Genomic DNA, 17950 nt, shown 5'->3' on the forward strand with positions numbered 1-17950 from the left:
ATGAAGTTAAAGTGAAGGGGGATGTTTCAGCAAGAATATGATCTTAAACACACAGCCAAGGAAATTCAAATGATTTCAAAGAAAGAAAATAAAGCTGCTAGAATGGCCCAGCCAATCACCTGACCTGAATCCAACTGAATATCTGTGGAAAGAATTAAAGCTCAGAGTTTATAGAGGGGCTCAAGAAACCTCAAGATTGTGGCAGAATTGGTCGAAATCACACCTGAGCAATGCATGTGAATAGTTTCAAAAGGCTTTTGGACAAAGCCTTAAACACATTCCAATAAGCATTTTTAAATACTTTTTCCCTCTGTGTTCCTCATTATTACGCATATCCTAATTTATGGACCTCTATGCTTTGATTTCTTTGCATGTGTGGATTGGATGGGTTACCAACATCTGGTGAAAACGTCAAGTCAACAGCACCTTTAGAAATATATCTACTTGGAAAATTGGTGACATGTCCAATACTTATTTCACCTGCTGTATCGTGCACTTTCTCTGCTCGCTGATCACCTTTCATCTTAACCTAGCTTCAAAAGCTTTCCCCTAACTTTATGGTATGGTTTATTTAAGACAAGTTGGTTGTCTGGACCAACAGACCTTCCACTTTCCACTTCGCTCTGCTGTCTACTTTTTCCTCACTTTCCCAGTCATCTGGTGACTCTTTCCTACCACCCAGAAAACTTTCTTCACTATTCAGCTTCCAAAACTTTATCCTTCCTTCTTCAACTTCCACCACAAAACCTTACACTGAAAATCACTATTCATATTTCAATTGAGAGTACAAAATATTCAGCTGTAATATGTGTTTTTTGCATCGTTATGGAACTGACTGACTAACAGATGGTAAAAAAGTGGCATTTTAATCAGTATCACTTCTGCAGAATTTGTATGCTTTGCTTCAACTTGCAGCGCTAACCTGGGAATTCTAAATAAGTCTGCTGACTCTATGTGACTGTGTTGTTTACACCGTGGCACTGAAACTGCAGTGTGTAAAAGGGTTGCAACTACCCTTGCAAGTACTACTAATGATGATGATGATTAAAAAGGGGGGCATACTGTCCATCGTCTTCATTTAGAAATCACATGCTTCAGTCACATGCCAGTTCCAGGCTCAGGTGGTTTTACCTGCAACCCTCTCAGGTTCCAATTCAATATAGTACATGCAGAAATAACACATTTTACACAGATGAGCATTGTTTCACCTATGAAAGGCAAAACAAGCCTATTGTTACCATCTAGGGAAGCAGGTTTGGCACTCATGGGCAGAAAGGTGATAAAGTGTCGATACTGGACACCCAGGGGTGGAATTTTTCTGAAGATCAAATGTGCCCTTTACCTGCCTCTGCCTCTTCTATGTTCCTGACACCCTGCCAACTATAAGCCTGTGTATTGATTCCTGAATTACATAAACTGCCTGTTACTTAACCAGCTGTATCTGCATTTGGATCCTGGTTCCAGTTGCCTGCTATAGGAGCTGTTAAACTGCCACTTTCTGCTGCTTCAAACCTTTTTTTTTATAAATGTTATTATTGTATAGATACAGCTAATGTGAAATGAAAGCAAAAACGCCTCGATTGCAATTAAACTAGGTTTTATTGCTCTATTACTTTGCATAATTGACTCTGACAGATTTCTAGCTGGCAATGGTAATGGGAGGGTTTGGATGTGTTTCAGTTTGCTGAGCTGGCTTTGGCTTTATCAGGGCTCTAGACTAACTTTTTGACATGGGCGCACCGGTACGCCTAACTTTAAAAATTTAGGCGTACCGGCACAAAAGTTAGGCGCACTCAAATTTTTCAACCGCATCGCTTAACACCGCAGTTTTACATGTGCACTTTCTTTGGGGGGGGGGGAAGTCCATACAGACAATATTAATTTCTAAATTATTAACTAACAAACTTGTGCTTAAAGTGCTTTGTCAATATTGTAGAAAATGTTAAAAACTTAATCATCATCTTGGCCTCCTCTGACAACCCGTTTGCTGCTGTCTGCTGCTGAAAGGCCGTGGGGAGAGGGGACACTTGGGCAGTGCATTTACTGCAGCATATAATGTGTTTTCTGGATACACTGTGCTTTTTCAGCATTCAAAGATTGATGGCACCGTGTCAGAGCACTGGCTATGAATTTCAGACAGATCAGGCCTTAACTTAACAAAAAAGTTATCAATAGTTCTTTTCATCTTTTCTTATTACCCACAGCTACAGTACATCCACTTCTCTCAGGCCTAGGCTGCTCACTAGGGCTGAGTATCATCACTGATTTCTATAATCCATTCAATTCCGGTTCTCAAAGTCCTGATTTGATTCAATTTAGCCTCAGACAGTCAGAAATATTATAATTCTGATCATTTATCAGTACTGATACACATGAGACTTCATCAGAATTGTGAAAATCACAGCAGATGCCTTTGTGTGAAAGTAACTGAGAATAAAACACAGGAAAACATGAAGGAGATTTTCCTGGTCTGGCTTTTTATAACAGATAACCTTAAAAATATTCTGCAATATTGCATAATTTTAAGAAATTTAAATTTCTTCAGTATTGAACAGCAGAAATTAGGCTTTCTTGTCCGAGGTCATTTAAGTGAAAAAAGAAAAAGCGCTGTAAACAACGCTAGACTGGTGGGTAATAAGCGAATGAATAATGCAGAAAACAGATTTGAGACGGGAAACTGTTCCTGAAGTACAGAGAGAGAGAGAGCTGTGCAGGAAGTGTGATTTTTATCGTGGTGGAAGCAAAACAGCAAAAGTCAGAGGGAATTCATGACGACATTGATCAAATGTGAAGCGCAGTTTGCTGCTTCTTTTGCTGCAGGCTCGGTGAATTTTGGTTGGAGAGAGGCAAAACCTGCAGCTCAGAATCAGCGCAAAAAGACGTAAACACAGTGCGGACCCGAAGAATCGCTAAGCTCCGACAGCATGTCCTTGTTCAGGCCGTCGGGTGAGAAAGCCGAGAAAGACGAAGCTGATTCTGATGTGTTGGGTCCGCTCCGTGTTTAGGTCTTTGTGTGGAATCCGTTAATGAATTGATATCGCTTTATTCAAGCTACTCACCTCTCTCTTCCACCTGCACTTTCAACTGGACCACGGCCAATCAGAGAGGTCCCGCCCCTGACTATCTCTGATTGGTTTAGTCCACGATAGGGGCATAATGTGTGTCTGTTGTTGACCACACGGAGAGTTACAGAGATTTTTTTTTTGTTACCGGAACAGTTGGTCGCACCTGTGCGACCAAATATTTATTTTTAGTCGCACCACTGAAAAATTTGGTCGCATTTGCGACCAAATTGGTCGCACTCTAGAGCCCTGTTTATGTATATATATCCTGCTGGTAATTACATAAATTGTTTTTATATGAGAGTGCAGAGTAAGGTAATTTAGAAATACTTTTAATTGTCATCATCATTTCAATGAGTCTAATTTATTGCAAGTAAATGATGAGGTTAGCTGACAGAGAGCATGTATGCTGTAAGTTTGTAACCTCCAGTGACAGCTTCTTTGGTCAGATATCAATTCAGGCAGCAAAAACACACAACATTGAGGGTTAACAGCATCAAATCTTAAGATAATATTGTGAGTATGTTTGTGAACAGTTATTACTTAAACCTCCATCCACTATAAGCAATTATTTACGTGCAAAGCCATCGGACTCCCTTGTTTTTGGTCTTTACCAACTTCTATCCATTCATCCATCCAGTGCTAATTTTATTGACCTGTGAATTTTGTCATTGTTTACATCAACAACCTTTTTTTCCCTGACAAAAACAAGATAATTAATAAAAACGAATGCACAAGGACAAAACATGATCAAATGTTTTGACAGTTTTGTCAACGAATAAAGACAAGATGAAAATATATCGGAAAGACGAGAGCCAATCAAACGTATTCAGTTGTGTAGAAAGATGGGACACGTTTGGAAGGGATCCAATTAGAAGTTATCTCATTGTGCAGTATGGTGAGAACAAACGTTTGATCTTCCCCTGGTAAAAACAAACTAAAATAATTTAGATGCCTAAAATTTCATGTCAAAATTAGCACTTATTAGTACAACCAAGTTATGATGGTAAAAATGTCCATATATATTATCATCTTTGCTTCAAAGGGCAGCACGGTGGCATGGTGGTTAGCACTGTTGCCGCACAGCAAGAAGGTCCTGAGTTCAGTTCCACCATCAGGCCGGGGTCTTTCTGTGTGGAGTTTGCATGTTCTCCCCGTGTTTGCGTGGGTTCTCTCCGGGTACTCCGGCTTCCTCCCACCATCCAAAGACATGCAGCTTGTGGGGATAGGTTAATTGGATAACCCAAATTGTCACTAGGTGTGAATGTGCAAATGAATGTGAGTGCGAACGGTTGTTTGTCCCTGTGTGTTAGCCTTGCGACAGACTGGCGACCTGTCCAGGGTGTACCCCGCCCCTCGCCCTATGACAGCTGGGATAGGCTCCAGCGCCCCCCGCGACCCTGAAAAGGATAAGCGGAAGTGAATGGATGGATGGATGGATGCTTCAAATGCTCCACAGTGTTAATCAGATGTTCAGTGAAGAATTTCTGTTTCTTTCAAGACATGTCAATGTGTTTGCAAAACTGTACAGAGCTGATGGTGACTAGGGGTTGGCCTAGATGTATCCTAGATGCATTCACATGTATCGTCTTATCGATATATTGTAATTACATCTCAAATTAAAGTAACGTAATTTACAATATTGTCACATAATAAAACTGAAACTGAAAATTATTTTTCACCTGGAATGTTGTAACATGTTTCCAGTGCATCCGCCTTTACCACTGTTTAACTGGTTTAGTAATTTTCATCCACTATTCGCTCTTCCTATCATATGGAGTGCACCAGCATGTGCTCCGGTGATGCCTGGTGGAGTCTTTTTATTGTTTAGTTTTGGCCCACACATCATCAGCTGCTACTGTCTCCTACTCACGTGCCCTCACAGCCTAGCTGTGCTCGATACTGTAGTTTTGCCTCAAGTGATGAAACAAATTTCCTTTAGCAGGAAAACTTTTCTTGCTCTTTTTGCAAAGCATTGTGCGTTGCTGGAGGTTGTTGAAGTAGCTCCCTTTTTGCTAAATCATCATCGGAAGGTGACACGCTTTCTCTCGCAGTCAGACGTGTCTGGTCTCGTCTCATTGTTGTGCGCACTAGGGAACGTAAAGGCATGGTGTCACTATATCATTAATATGACAGTGGAATATCACATCCCTAAAGTGCACACCTCCCAGATCTCAGTAACAAATTCTGATTCTATAAAAGCTGACTGGTTCACATTACTCTTGGTTCGCTACTGTCCAACACTAGAACATTTGTAGTATTTCTAGTAGGGATTAGTGACAAATCCAGTATTAAAATAAAGCTTCATTATGTTGGATCATTTTTCCGTCGGTATAATCCTCACAGCAAACTGTGGTGACTACTATAGTGACAGAAACAGGTATGGTTTTGTGTAAATCTTAAGTATGATACATTTAAATAATAAAATCAAACATAAATGCATTCTGCTTTAGACAGGGCAGCAGACTTGCTCTAATGCTGTCGTCTACCATTTTTAATAAAAAAAACGAAACTTTTTACTGAAGTGCTGACCTTCAATTATCTTCTTATTTTTTGGTGTTGTTGTTCAAAAGAGGCTGGGGTACTGTTTGAAACGTTTCATTAAAGAGTGTTGCAAAAGTGATGATTAAACAATACTATCATCTTTATTTCTTAAGATAGCATGTTCATAACACCCAAAGCATGGCAAATTGGATTTTTCTTGGAGAGGACAAAATAACGACTTTTCATTTGATACTCTGGGAACTGAAGAGAGAAATAAACTGAATATAACTTTCTGACTTATTGACATTCTGCTTAGAAGCGTGTAATAACTTGTAACTGAAAGAGGTGGCAGATAAATTGGGTGGATATATTTATATCTATAGCGATATACTGCGCAGTACATCTCCACAGTTGAGATCATCCTCAAGAAAAACAAAGTAGTGCAATTTTTTCACTGATCATATCATTAAACTTTCAATTTGCTTGTTTTTATCCGCTTATTAAAGTTGACACATTGTAATTGGAAAACCAAGAAACCTTTTTTGTCCTGTAGAAGGAGCGACCATCTTTTTGTTTAATTAGTTCTTAAGTGGCAGAGGAGGGAACAGGTTCTACAAAGGCTGAGTCCAAAATAATTGGACTCAGGCTGGGCTGCCATCTGCCATGGAAAACAAATGTTTGTCCTTTAAGAACTTAAAAAGAAACATGTGTGCTTGAAATCTTGGGTTTATTAAAGAGAAACGTTGTTCTCAAAATGTAAGCAGACTGAAGCTTTTCTTAAGGAAAGGAAATATGGAGAAAGGCTGAGATATGCCAAATTACTCAAGACCAGCAATTAGAATCAGTGGAATGATGAGTCCAAATGAGTTATGTTTTAGAGCTGTTTTTCAGCTATTGATGTTGGAGATCCTGTCAAAACTGATGGAATACAGTAAAAGCAAATCGGAAGATGATCTGACCAGGCTGCGGCATTACTCAAGCAGTGTGGGCTCATCCTGACAGAACAAACAAAATTCAGACGACATCCTAAGGAGAGCTTTGGCTTGCCTTTCAAAAAAGCCTATTAGCTTTTTCTGAACACGATTTAAAGAAAGTTTGCTTAAGAGAGTTTAGGCTCAGTAAATTGTTGTATCTATTTAGAAAAAATACAGAAATGAGGGACTACTTAAGACTTTTGCACAGTACTGTATATGTGTCTGACCCGTTACATAAACAAGTCACGCTCTCTAATGACCTCCTCTGTCATTTCTGCCACAACATCCTCTCACCTCGTTCACACGTAGCTGCTTCCCGTTGAACAATTACAGTGACGAATGAGTGAGTGAGAGCGCCGCATGACTGTAGGCAGCTCTGCATAAACGAGAAACCATCACTAGATAAAAAAAGAAAAAGAGATTTCTTCTTTAGGAGTGAAGTGAAAATGATAAAGGAGTGACATCAGTTCATAATAATATGTAGCCAGAGAAAGGGAGAGGCTGGAGGTAATCATGACCCACAATGCTTTGCAGCAAATTCTTTACGGGCCACAGTTGATATTGAGTTTGGTAGATAAGGAGGCAGAAATGTCTGTTATTCCTCCTGGTCATTTTCTCTTTCACTCTCACGCCTCATTTACTCGTGTTTTTTTTTTTTTCATTGTTTCTTTCTTTAGGCTAATCTTTACTTTATATAGTATATATTTCCAAGATGTGAGCATTTTCAGGAGAAACATGTTGCAAAGTACCTCATATTAACATCCATAGCCCATTTGGTTATCTCTAATTGAAAGTCACGAAGACTTTGTCAAACCTTTTTCCAAACAGGTTACTGCAGAAAATGATCTTAAAGCAATTGCTAAAAGCTTTTACTGACATTTCTGTTATTATATACAAGTACAAGGATGTTCTAACACATGATGCGCAATGTGGCGTATATCAATAATGTTTCTAATGACCTCTTCATTGAAATTCCCCGTGTCACAAAGTCACAAAGTTATGCATCAAATATGACACACTAGGTGTTAGGGGGTCTTCCAAACATCAGCTGTACAATAACTGCCTTTTAAAAATGATGCATATGCTTTTTGTTTCATCCTTATTGTAAGTACAACAGCATTAGTCAGCATTTCCTTTGCCATCATTAGTCTTTATGCAAGCTGTAGCTTTGTATTAAAAAGCCTGACATTAATCTTTTCACCTACCTCTAAAGACAATAAACATATGTATCATATATTTAGCAGTAAACATGACCTTTCTCTAAGCTTAATCACACTGCAGTGAAGGCTCTCATATACTCTATGTATGCCATATTATGTGTGCAATTACAGATTCTTCCTGTAATGACGTTTTTGTTTTTTTGCAAGTGGTGTGCTCTTTTCCTCCCGCTTTGTCTAACCTTTCTCAGCGTAATTAACTGTACAGTGTTATTTTTCACTCTCTGGCCCATCTATTTCCTTTCTTTCTGGATCATCAGTTTTTCTTGTTGTGTCATGTTGCTCTGTTAGTATTCCAGGTCCTCGCTTTCTTTGGGTCCATCTTCTTAATGACGTATGTTGTTTCCTGTTGCTGCTCAGCTTTAATTTATCTGCCCTCACTACTTTATTCTTTGATCCCATTCTCTCCATTTTCCACTCTACTATTTTCTTTCTCTTGTCTTCTCTGTCTTTTTGTTTTGTCATGTCTCTTTTGTCCTGTCCACATTTTCCTCTTGTTATCCTTTCATATTTAGCACCGCTGTATTGTGTGGCCAGGGTCATATAAAAGACAAAAAAGAAATGAGCATAAGATCATAGCACTTTATTCTGTTCATACATACAGCATTAAATATTATACACATCAGACACTTACTGCATTTAATATTATGTAATCTGTCCTCTTCACATTTCCTCCTCAGTGTGCAGTGTTTGCTATTTCGTTCCTCCCCTCCAGTCAGAATATCATGACCTGAGTAAAATGAAGACATTACTCAGCCCAACCAGCATCTCTGTGCGAACCCCTAAATAAACCCTGACACTCTCCTTCTGCTCAGCTCTGCTCTTGAATATTTAAACAAGCCTGACGTACATTTGGACAGCTCGCAAACACAATGTCACATTTGTTGTGAGTCCCGCTCCAGCTTTGTGCTCTCTTTCGAAATAGTCATGAAATACACTTTCTATTTAAACTGTTTTTAAAACTTTGAATTCCCAAATAGATCTTTGGTGCCAAGATGCTTCGAGCACCTCTGCAGAGAACACAGGCATACGCATGTTTCAAATGTGATTATCCATTTCTGTTTTAGCTAACTGGATTCAGTCACTTGTCTGAGGATGCATTTCTCATTATCAAGCAGATCGCCGCACACGACTTGTTAAAATGACACTGCTCATTCTGTCCTAATTTAAACTGCATCATAAAACTCTCTCCATTCAGCCCTGTGGGTTAACAGAGTTTACAGCTGGTTAGAGGTTTAAACTGAAATCTTTTTGGATGCATGAGGTAGAAGGAAGAGTTTTGATGTAACTGATAAAGAGACATAAAATACATGAGTTTCAGGAGCCAGACAGTCAAAAGAAAATGGCTTTTTCCTCGGAGCTCTCTGCCCTGCATTGGGCACGTGTGGAAAGGTAGAGGCATGGAGAGTAGCAGCGAGAGCTGGACATAGAAGAGTGCCAGCGTCAACAGCAGAGTTGACTTTGATTAAGTCAGATGCAGCATGGAAGGAGGAGCTGGGGGTGGAGGTGGGGTACAGAATGGCATGCAGATGCTCATCAACTTTGGGGAAACTAAACTGTGCTCTGTGAGAGATTTGCCACCAAAAAGTGGTCTGCTCATTGTTTTCAGCCACATGGACAAAATTCATGAAACAAAAGCTTCGGTCACTCTCAGTCCATGTACAGTAATCCTGCAGCAACACTACTGCAGGGCTGCTGTGTGTGTGTTAATATTATAATATATGTACAGTATTTTGTGTCTTCATTCATGGTTATTTTGGGGAGAATTCACTGCCTTTAATGGTTTGGTTGGTTTGGAAAGTAGTGATGGCAACCAGCTTCTTTTTGTTTGTATCATGGATCATTTCAAGTTCAGTTATTGATAAATGTGCAGTTTGTATCTTTCTGCTTATTTATTTATTTATACTTCTGCCAGTTTGAGTATTTATTTGTATTCTTATTTCATTTCATGATTTTACTTTTAGTCTTGGTTCAGTCTCCTTTTTTAATCTTTTATTATCCTCAGAGTTTGTTTTTCCTGCCCTCCTCTGTTCTGTGTCAAGTCTGCATTTCTGTTCCTGTGTTCAGTCACTTCCTGTTTTATTTTGTTAGTCACTGGTCTCTTGTGCTTTTTAATTAGTTTTGCATCCCTTGTCTCGTTTTCTCAGTTAGGTTCAGCTGTCCTCCCAGATGTCTCCTGTCAGTTTGTTTTTGTTCATTGTTGCGTCCTCCCTCCTGGTTGGGTTTATGTTCCTGCTCTGTGTTTCTCTAATTTTTGGATTCCTTTGTTTTGTATTTTGCTTGAGTGTAATGTTAAAGCTGTTTTTGACATTCTGTCTGCCGTGTTCTGCAACTGAGTCCAAATCCTGCCTGTCACACAGACGTTATGACAGTATGATCCAACACAAACTTCAAGTCCAGCTCTTCAACAATTCTACTGTAGTTCAATACAGAATTGAAACCTCACTCTGCCCTATAGCTAGCATAAAATGGAGGAAGAAAACTTTAATACACGAGCTTGTTCACCATCTAAATTCCATGTTGCTTTCTAACACTCTCTCTTCATTGTACCTAAACTATGCAAAAATGCAGCTTTCTTTCACCCTGATGTTGTGCAGTTTGCTGAGGGACCATTTTTTAATATTTTTTATTTTTAAATGTTGGACTAGTTTTAACCAAGGTAATGATAATGCTGCTACTGAGTAGAAAATTGTGCATTGAGATGAATGCTAACATTTGCTTTGTGCAGATGTTGAACTAGCCAGCAATTAATAAGCCGGCTACCTGACATCAGTTGTTTGATTCAAAACAATTAAAATGACCTTGAGTGTCACTGTTAAAACAATAAGCATGGTTATATTTCATGGATGATTAATATAAAATATTTGAAAAAGACTGGAGGTAATGAAGCTTAATGACTGGTTCATGTTGTTCAACAGGTAATCCAGTTTAATATATTTATTTTCCACCCATTATTATTCCCCATATTTGTCCCCCATAACTGAATTATTTGTTCAACTGGGAAGGCTGGTATTTACATTTGGCTGTACATGTATTGCGATGGTGGAGCAGACCGCTAAACCCAACCATGTAGCCACAAAAGAGATGACTCCAAGTTGGCCTTTAAGTTTTTCCGTTAATGCAAATCTGGTTCTACTCATGATGCTTTCATCCTCTAAACTAAACATGCATTTTGAAGCATTTCTATTTTTTACGTTTTTGCCCATTTTTGTATTTATTTGTTGACCAGGGCTGTGTTAATGGGAGTCACAAAACAAGCAGAAGAGCAGAGGAACTTCTTTACTAATGAGCCATTAGTATGAGCCAAAAGCAGGTCGCTTCCACCTCTCTAGAAACGTTTCACCAGAGTTATTGTGTTGATTTGGCTCCTATGTAAAGAGAGGGACACACTGGACCTGTGCCATAATAGTCAGTCACGGTCCCCTCGCCTCTGCACTTTGTACAAGTTCATTTAACATTCATATATCACTGGGGTGATATTTCTACGTGTCTATATGTCTTACAGTTTTTTAGCCTTTCTGAAATGGCACAATGTAATTATGGAAGCAGCCACTTCCACTACCTGACAGTAAGCGACAATAACTAGATGGTTACCTTCAATCTCAGATGAATAGATCAGTAAATGAGCAAAGAGAAAAAAGACAGGAACGCCAAACTGAGGGAAGTCGGCCTTTAAGAAATCAGATTCATAACAAACATGAGCAGCAACAACTTAAGGCAGCGAGCCAGAGAAGCAGCCAGACTATGAATCCTCAAATTTGCATATGAAGCTCTCAGGGGAACCCAGCAGTGCTTCCAGTGTACTGTGGGCGGACTATGAAAGGACCGTACGGACTTAATGGACATCAGCTCTCAGATAATTGCCGCCAAAGTGATTATCCTGTGGAAAGGTGGTAACATCAGACTATTTCAATGTGCAATTTCAGGTCCTACTGACCTTTTGACTGGTGCTGAAACATTAGCTGATCAGTCAATTAGTCAATAAGGAGAAAATGGACTTGAGAGTATGTTTGCAGAGCTCATACTTGTGACCTTCTGTGACAATCAGGTGAACACACACGCAGACACACACACTAATACGTTTTTGGGACAAACACCTTTTTAAAGTAGCACAATAGTTTCTCAGCAAAAGCAGAGAATGAAAGAGACAGGAAGCAGCCGTTCTACCGTTCACCTACAGCTGCACTGTGTCTGTACCTAACTACTTGCACAAATATTAGATGTTGAAATCCAGGAGAAATTAAGAATTAAAAATTGTCATGCAAAATACAAATCCTTGTTCCTGCAAAGTCTGTGCTTTGTGCAGCTTCATTGCATTATCTGTTGAAAAATACATTGCAGAAGGCAGAGCCTGGCCGAGGTTATAACAAAACAGGAGAAAATCAGGAATAAAATAAATCTGGTGCACCAGAGTTGTTGTGTATTAAATTATTAATCAGCGTTTTGAAGCTTGTGTGCAGGTTGCTAAAAAGTCAACTTATGGGTTAATGACAGATTACTATACTAGCCATAACAAAGCTTTGTTAGCAGCCTCCCATAGCAGGGAGGATTTGTGATGAAGGTAATAACAACTCAAAGTTTCACAACTTTTGTCTTTATGAAGAAGGAAAAGGCATCTCGGCCTGATTATCAGCTTAAAAACTGTCTACTTTGGCTTTTTGTTTGACCATATCCAGATAATTTTTTTGTTTTTTTGTTTTTAAACAAACACAAGTGCTGCGCGTAGTACGTGTCCCATTTATTTTATATTTACAAATGAAGCACAAAGGAGAAGCTCTAAGAGACACATCAGGTCGAGAGATTGAAAAGATGAAAAAAGAAGAGCCAGTAGGAAAGAATCATTAATTGAAATACGCTGCTGGTGAATTTGGAAAGCTTTTAAAAAGCTTGTGAAAACGCTACTCGCCAAAGGGAGGAAATCAAATCCAATTCCTTTCACTCCTAGACATGAACAAACATTTTGATTCAAATGAAGTACACAAGCACTAATTTCAGAATCTATTCAAACACTGAGCTGAAAGGTTTTATGTAATCAAAGGTCTTACATATAAATGATATAATAGGATTCATCATTTTAGCCTTAATGTCATCTCAAACTTTTCATGCAGTAAATCCAAAGCCAAAACCAATCTGCCAAGATTTTGTGGTGCTGCACAGCAGAGCTCACACTCCACTTTTTTGTATTCTTTGTAGTAATCATACTGGAACGTCAGGTTCACAGTAATCCCTGCATTAATTTGACAGCTGTTCAGCCCAGTGGTTCACAAGAAACCCATTTATCTGTCTTCCCTTTCCTTATGACTTCTTACTTCGGAATGATGCTGAGAGGGAGCCGTTCAGCAGCATTCCTCATAACTCCTAGTTATATTCTGTACATGAGTCGTGGAGGACAGCCACTTCAGACTCCAAATGAGGCTTCGTATGTGAGTGCTGGCTGTCAAGCAGGCAGAAGGCCTGAATAATTGGGTCAGCTTTGGGTCAAAGGTGAGAAATGAGTCAGGTCCCTCTAGTGTATGCAGTCAGAGCGATCATCCTGAGGTCCACTGAGCCACCCAACAACTGTGTAAACCCAACCAGTTTTGTTTCTTTTAAAAATCCAGCAGGCAAAGTGTTTATACTGATGGATCTAAATAAAAATTACTGAGAGGGATTTTTAGGGCTGTTCTAGGTCAGAAAAGATGTTGGGGTGGGGGTAATAGTCTACAAAAACCTTGAAACCTTGAATATCTGTTAAGGTTATGGAGTCATACATTTTTAAGAAAAACCCTCAGGTTCACGTTTAAAATTTCTGGGAAAGCAAAACATGGAATACATTTTTTGTTTTTTTCCAGGGATCACAAAGTTTCACTTTAAAGAGGTCAGATCAACCTCACAGACACCACCAGAACACGGAGAATTTAACAGACATTGTTAGTGAGGAGATGCAACAGACTCTGAAATGGATTAATGGCCAAAACTACAAGTTCTTTCATGTTGGACCGATTTTCAAAGTAGACGTAATCAGGTCATCGACTGCATCCATGATACTGGCAAACATCTTTATGCTGTGATGAAAACCTTCTGCCGTGACTGTGGAAATACCAATGTTTCTTTTTCAACTCAGACATTTTCAACAGGTTTTTCTTTTTGTTATTAATACTTAAAATAAAAGAGACAGACTAGCTGTTATCATTACTTTAGGAAAAGAACATTGGTCAAAACACAAATCAGTCAAGAAGTTAGCAAAAACACATTCCACCTACTCCATGCCACAAACACACAGCTCAAACTCTGCCAAGAAAATGTCCCTCTGGCCCCGGAGCATTCGTCTCCCTGACCTTAAGTACTCGCTTTCCTAATCACTGAGTGAAATCTCAGGGCGGTACCTACCTACAGGGCTTCAGAAGTGGTCGAGCATTGGCAGCGTGGGCAGCTGCAGACTGCTTGTCTGTCTGCAGAGCGCGTCTGCTGTCAGATGGGGGCAGTGTCAAAAATATGCAATACAATATGTCTGTGGGGTACGCTTGCTTGTGCTGTGATGAAGAGCAAAGTTAGAACATACAAAGAGCTGAAGGTCATCAGCATTCAGCATACTACACATGTTTGCATTGATTGAAAACCTCTTTCCACTGGCTCTCTGTAGGCCAGTGCATATGCAAACTGGCACAATTGCAGTACCATAAATTAAGCATAAAGCAGGATAGTGAGTAAAACACCCCCACAAGCAAAACCACAGTTCGCACCAGGTCTGTAACACCGTCATAAATTACGGTATGTGTTTAGCATCTTCAACTTTATTTTCATTTGAGAAAAGTAGCAGCATGGCTGCTAGTCAACGCCTTAGTTATTGCACCTATTGTTTAAACATACTCACTGCAAAAATAATGTTGGCACTAAACAAAGCCCATTGTTCTCCATTGTGTATTCTTATCTGGCAATACAACTGCGTTTTACATCTGAAAACTAAAGTCTACACAGATAATAGTACTCATGAGGTTCAGGTTCAGTTGTTATAGATAATCTGGCGGTTTCACAATAGATCTCATTTTTTTCATTTAGTTGAAACATGTTTACCGTAAGAGGATTTGTCTCTACTTCTGAGCCACATAAAAAATGTATTTGACATTTATGTGGTATTTAAAAACCAACTCTTCACACAAAAATTTAAATCCTCCTGATTTAAAAAAAAAGTGAGATGCAAAAAGGAGAGACAAGAACTTGGATCTAATGTTTCTACATGTTAAAACCAGTGTTGGGATTTTTACTCCAGAAAATCAATGTATCATTACTTTTCTTAAGCGTAATGCAGTATGTTACGTAACTACTCACTGGAGAAAGTAATTTGTTACACTACTCATTATATTACTTTCTCATTAGTCCTTAAAATGAGCTGAAACACACCGTTTCGTAATTATCAGTTAACAATGCAAACCTTGTGTTAGTCTGTGGGACTGTAATCTGAATCCCAATTCTAATGAGAACATAACTAGTCTTTGTTTTAGTTTAGTTAAAGCAAAGTTGAAAATCAGTTGAAAATCAGCCCAAAGAGATAGGATCGTCACACTGTTTCATACTCTAGAAACACAAATGACTCATCACTACTTTTGATACCTGTTTTAAGTTCGGATTCTGCCTGCTGGGTTGGGGGTCGGCATACACTTAGCTTTAAAATCCCTCTGTGTTCTTGGCTAGCTTTGCGTTAGCATGCTGTCTGTGCAAATGTTCTGTTATCAGTAAAATCCATTTGTTTCTGTCTTGGATGCAGTTTCCACTTTACTATTAAGCTCTTGTCCTTCTGTGCTATAAAAATACAAGTAATGTGCATATCTCTACTCAAAAGCTGTAGCCCTGCACACAAACTGAAATCAAATGACTGTAGCCCATTTACGCAGGGGGAAAAGGCTGTTTGTTTGATGTTTTGTTTTTATTTTTTATTCCTCGGCCAGATAACTGGATAACCTTTGTAACACAAGTAACAACATAATTAAAAATGAATAAAAGAAGATTTAAATGACTGAATTTAATAGTAATCCGTTACTTCACTGTTACTGAAAAATGTAATGCAATTAAAGTAATGCATTACATGTAATGCGTTACACCCAACACTGGTTACCCGACACTTTGTATTTAACCACAAACTATTATCAATATTATCTTTGTCATGTCTTCTTCCAAGAAACCAGTAATGTTGAGTCCTGTCAGTACTCAAAGTTCAGTAGTTCATCCCTAAAGTGACAGCAGAGTTAGTTTGTGTGAGCCATATGTTGGCAATAACCAGCTGATAAGTTTGAGTCAGTTTTGAGTCTCGGGTATAACTAGTCAAGCAGAAATCCACAACAACTGCCTCAAGGCGTTTTACATTGTAAGGTAAAGACCCTACAACGATATAGTTCAAATCAAGAGTTGGCTGATTGATTGGTTGAAAAGACGCCGTGAGTTTAGGAACGACTTGTATAATTAGACAGGAAATTCTTGGTGAAGTGAGCATCCCTGCCTCAGGGTCGATAGTCAGCAACAAGAGTGTGCAAAGATTAAATATTAATGCCCAAATGAAACAGAAACAGAAACACAGAGAACTTGAAGGGGAAAAAAACACTATAAGATTATTATTATTGTGAAAAAGTCCCTGACATAATGGAACAGATGCTGTCGCTGTAACTAAAGAAGCTGTGGTTCAGCTTGGGCCACTGCAGTCAAAAGGATTGTTATTTTCATCACCACTGTCTGTTATGTGACTTCCCCACCCAGAGCAGCAGCAAAACCCCAACACTGAACAGAGCAGACACGATTAACAAGGCGTTGGATTGCAGCTTAAATAACCTGCGGTGTTAGGGATTTTCCTGTTGAATCACTTACCAGTTTCAGCCCCTATTACCAGTAAAATGGCATTTAAAAAAATTTAAAAACTGCTCTAGACCTAATCAGATTTAGCTTAATGCTGGGCACTGACAGCTTATTTGGATGCGCGAAAAAAAAAAAAGCTTCTAAACCAGAAGACTGTAATTTAACAGTTAACCAATCAAAAATGTGATTTCAGTCAGGACAATCAGTGAGCAATCAGCAGTCAGTGGTTATTTAAGCTTGTAAATAACCACTAAGGGTGGAGTGGGTCATTTACTAATTGGAGGGTTGGTGGTTTGTTTCCTGGCTGCTTCAGTCTACATACCAAAGTGTCCTTGGGCAAGATTAAACCATGACTTGCTCGAGTTGAAAAGCATAATAAGAGCCAGTCTATTTATCATTCATTTAATTCTTTTTAATTTGGTGGCATTCTTCTAGGACCAGCAGCAAGACACTGCTTTAGTTAAAAACTTCATTAAAAGGAGGAGTTGGGGCCAAGATGGGTTGTAATGGGGCTTGCAGGTAGTAGCCACTGTGGGTGCACTAAAGCAACTCAAATACTAAGCTCTATGTGAAGTTTTCTAAGAGGATTGGCTGAGATTGTCCCTGTGGCCAGCATTTTCAATCGGTAAATTGACTGAACAGGCAGAAGCGTCAGTGAAACATTTCATCTACAAAAACAAAAGGCAAAAATATATTTGTTCCAGATATTTCTTCTGGGGGAGTTAGTTTGGACTGTGATGAAAGAAACCTCTGTTTTACTTGACAGTTATCTGACACTAATTCCTTTCAGCACTTTCACTTCTGCTGACATTTAATCTAATTTCAGCTGACACTCAGTATCCCTTTCACTTTACCAGATGACGCACTTTAATCACACTGTTTAGATGCACTTTGTATAACATCTGCAATGCATATCATGATAATAGGAAGGAACATTTACTGCTTTAGTTGATATGAAGCAATGACGGTTCATCATGTTTGATCCGATCACATCATGTATCATCAGCTCAGCTGTGACAGAGATTCTCCTGATTTGTATTCAGCAACAGTGGACTCATTGTTTTTGTCAGAAGGTAATGAGTAAGAGAACAAAGCCCACCAGTGATAGCTTCTCATTTACTTTTTATCAAATCGTACTCTTCTTGCCAAAAATTCATTTAATTAAAAGTGCTAATCTTTCAGCTTATGCCTCCAGGTAGACATGGAGATATGAAGTGACACGTAAGGCATTCCCCACTCCCACCACAGATTCTCTTCTAGCTCAGAGCAGCTTCTAGCTTGGGTTGGCTCAGCAGCTCTCGGCAGCAGGTTGGACGAGCAGGAAGTATGGGTGGATGAATGGAAGGAGTTTAGGAGATGTGCTAGATGTGGTCAGTTGGGTCGATTATGG

At 39.1% G+C, this 17950-nt stretch overlaps 1 protein-coding gene across 2 annotated transcripts in view; it reads left to right on the forward strand.

The window, feature by feature from the left end:
- The window catches only part of kcnh5b (potassium voltage-gated channel, subfamily H (eag-related), member 5b), a 183642-nt gene that overhangs the window by 159340 nt on the left and 6352 nt on the right, over positions 1–17950 (forward strand). The window lies entirely within an intron of this gene.

Source organism: Astatotilapia calliptera, chromosome 19 (genome assembly GCF_900246225.1).
Source record: "Astatotilapia calliptera chromosome 19, fAstCal1.2, whole genome shotgun sequence".
NCBI lineage: Eukaryota > Metazoa > Chordata > Actinopteri > Cichliformes > Cichlidae > Astatotilapia > Astatotilapia calliptera.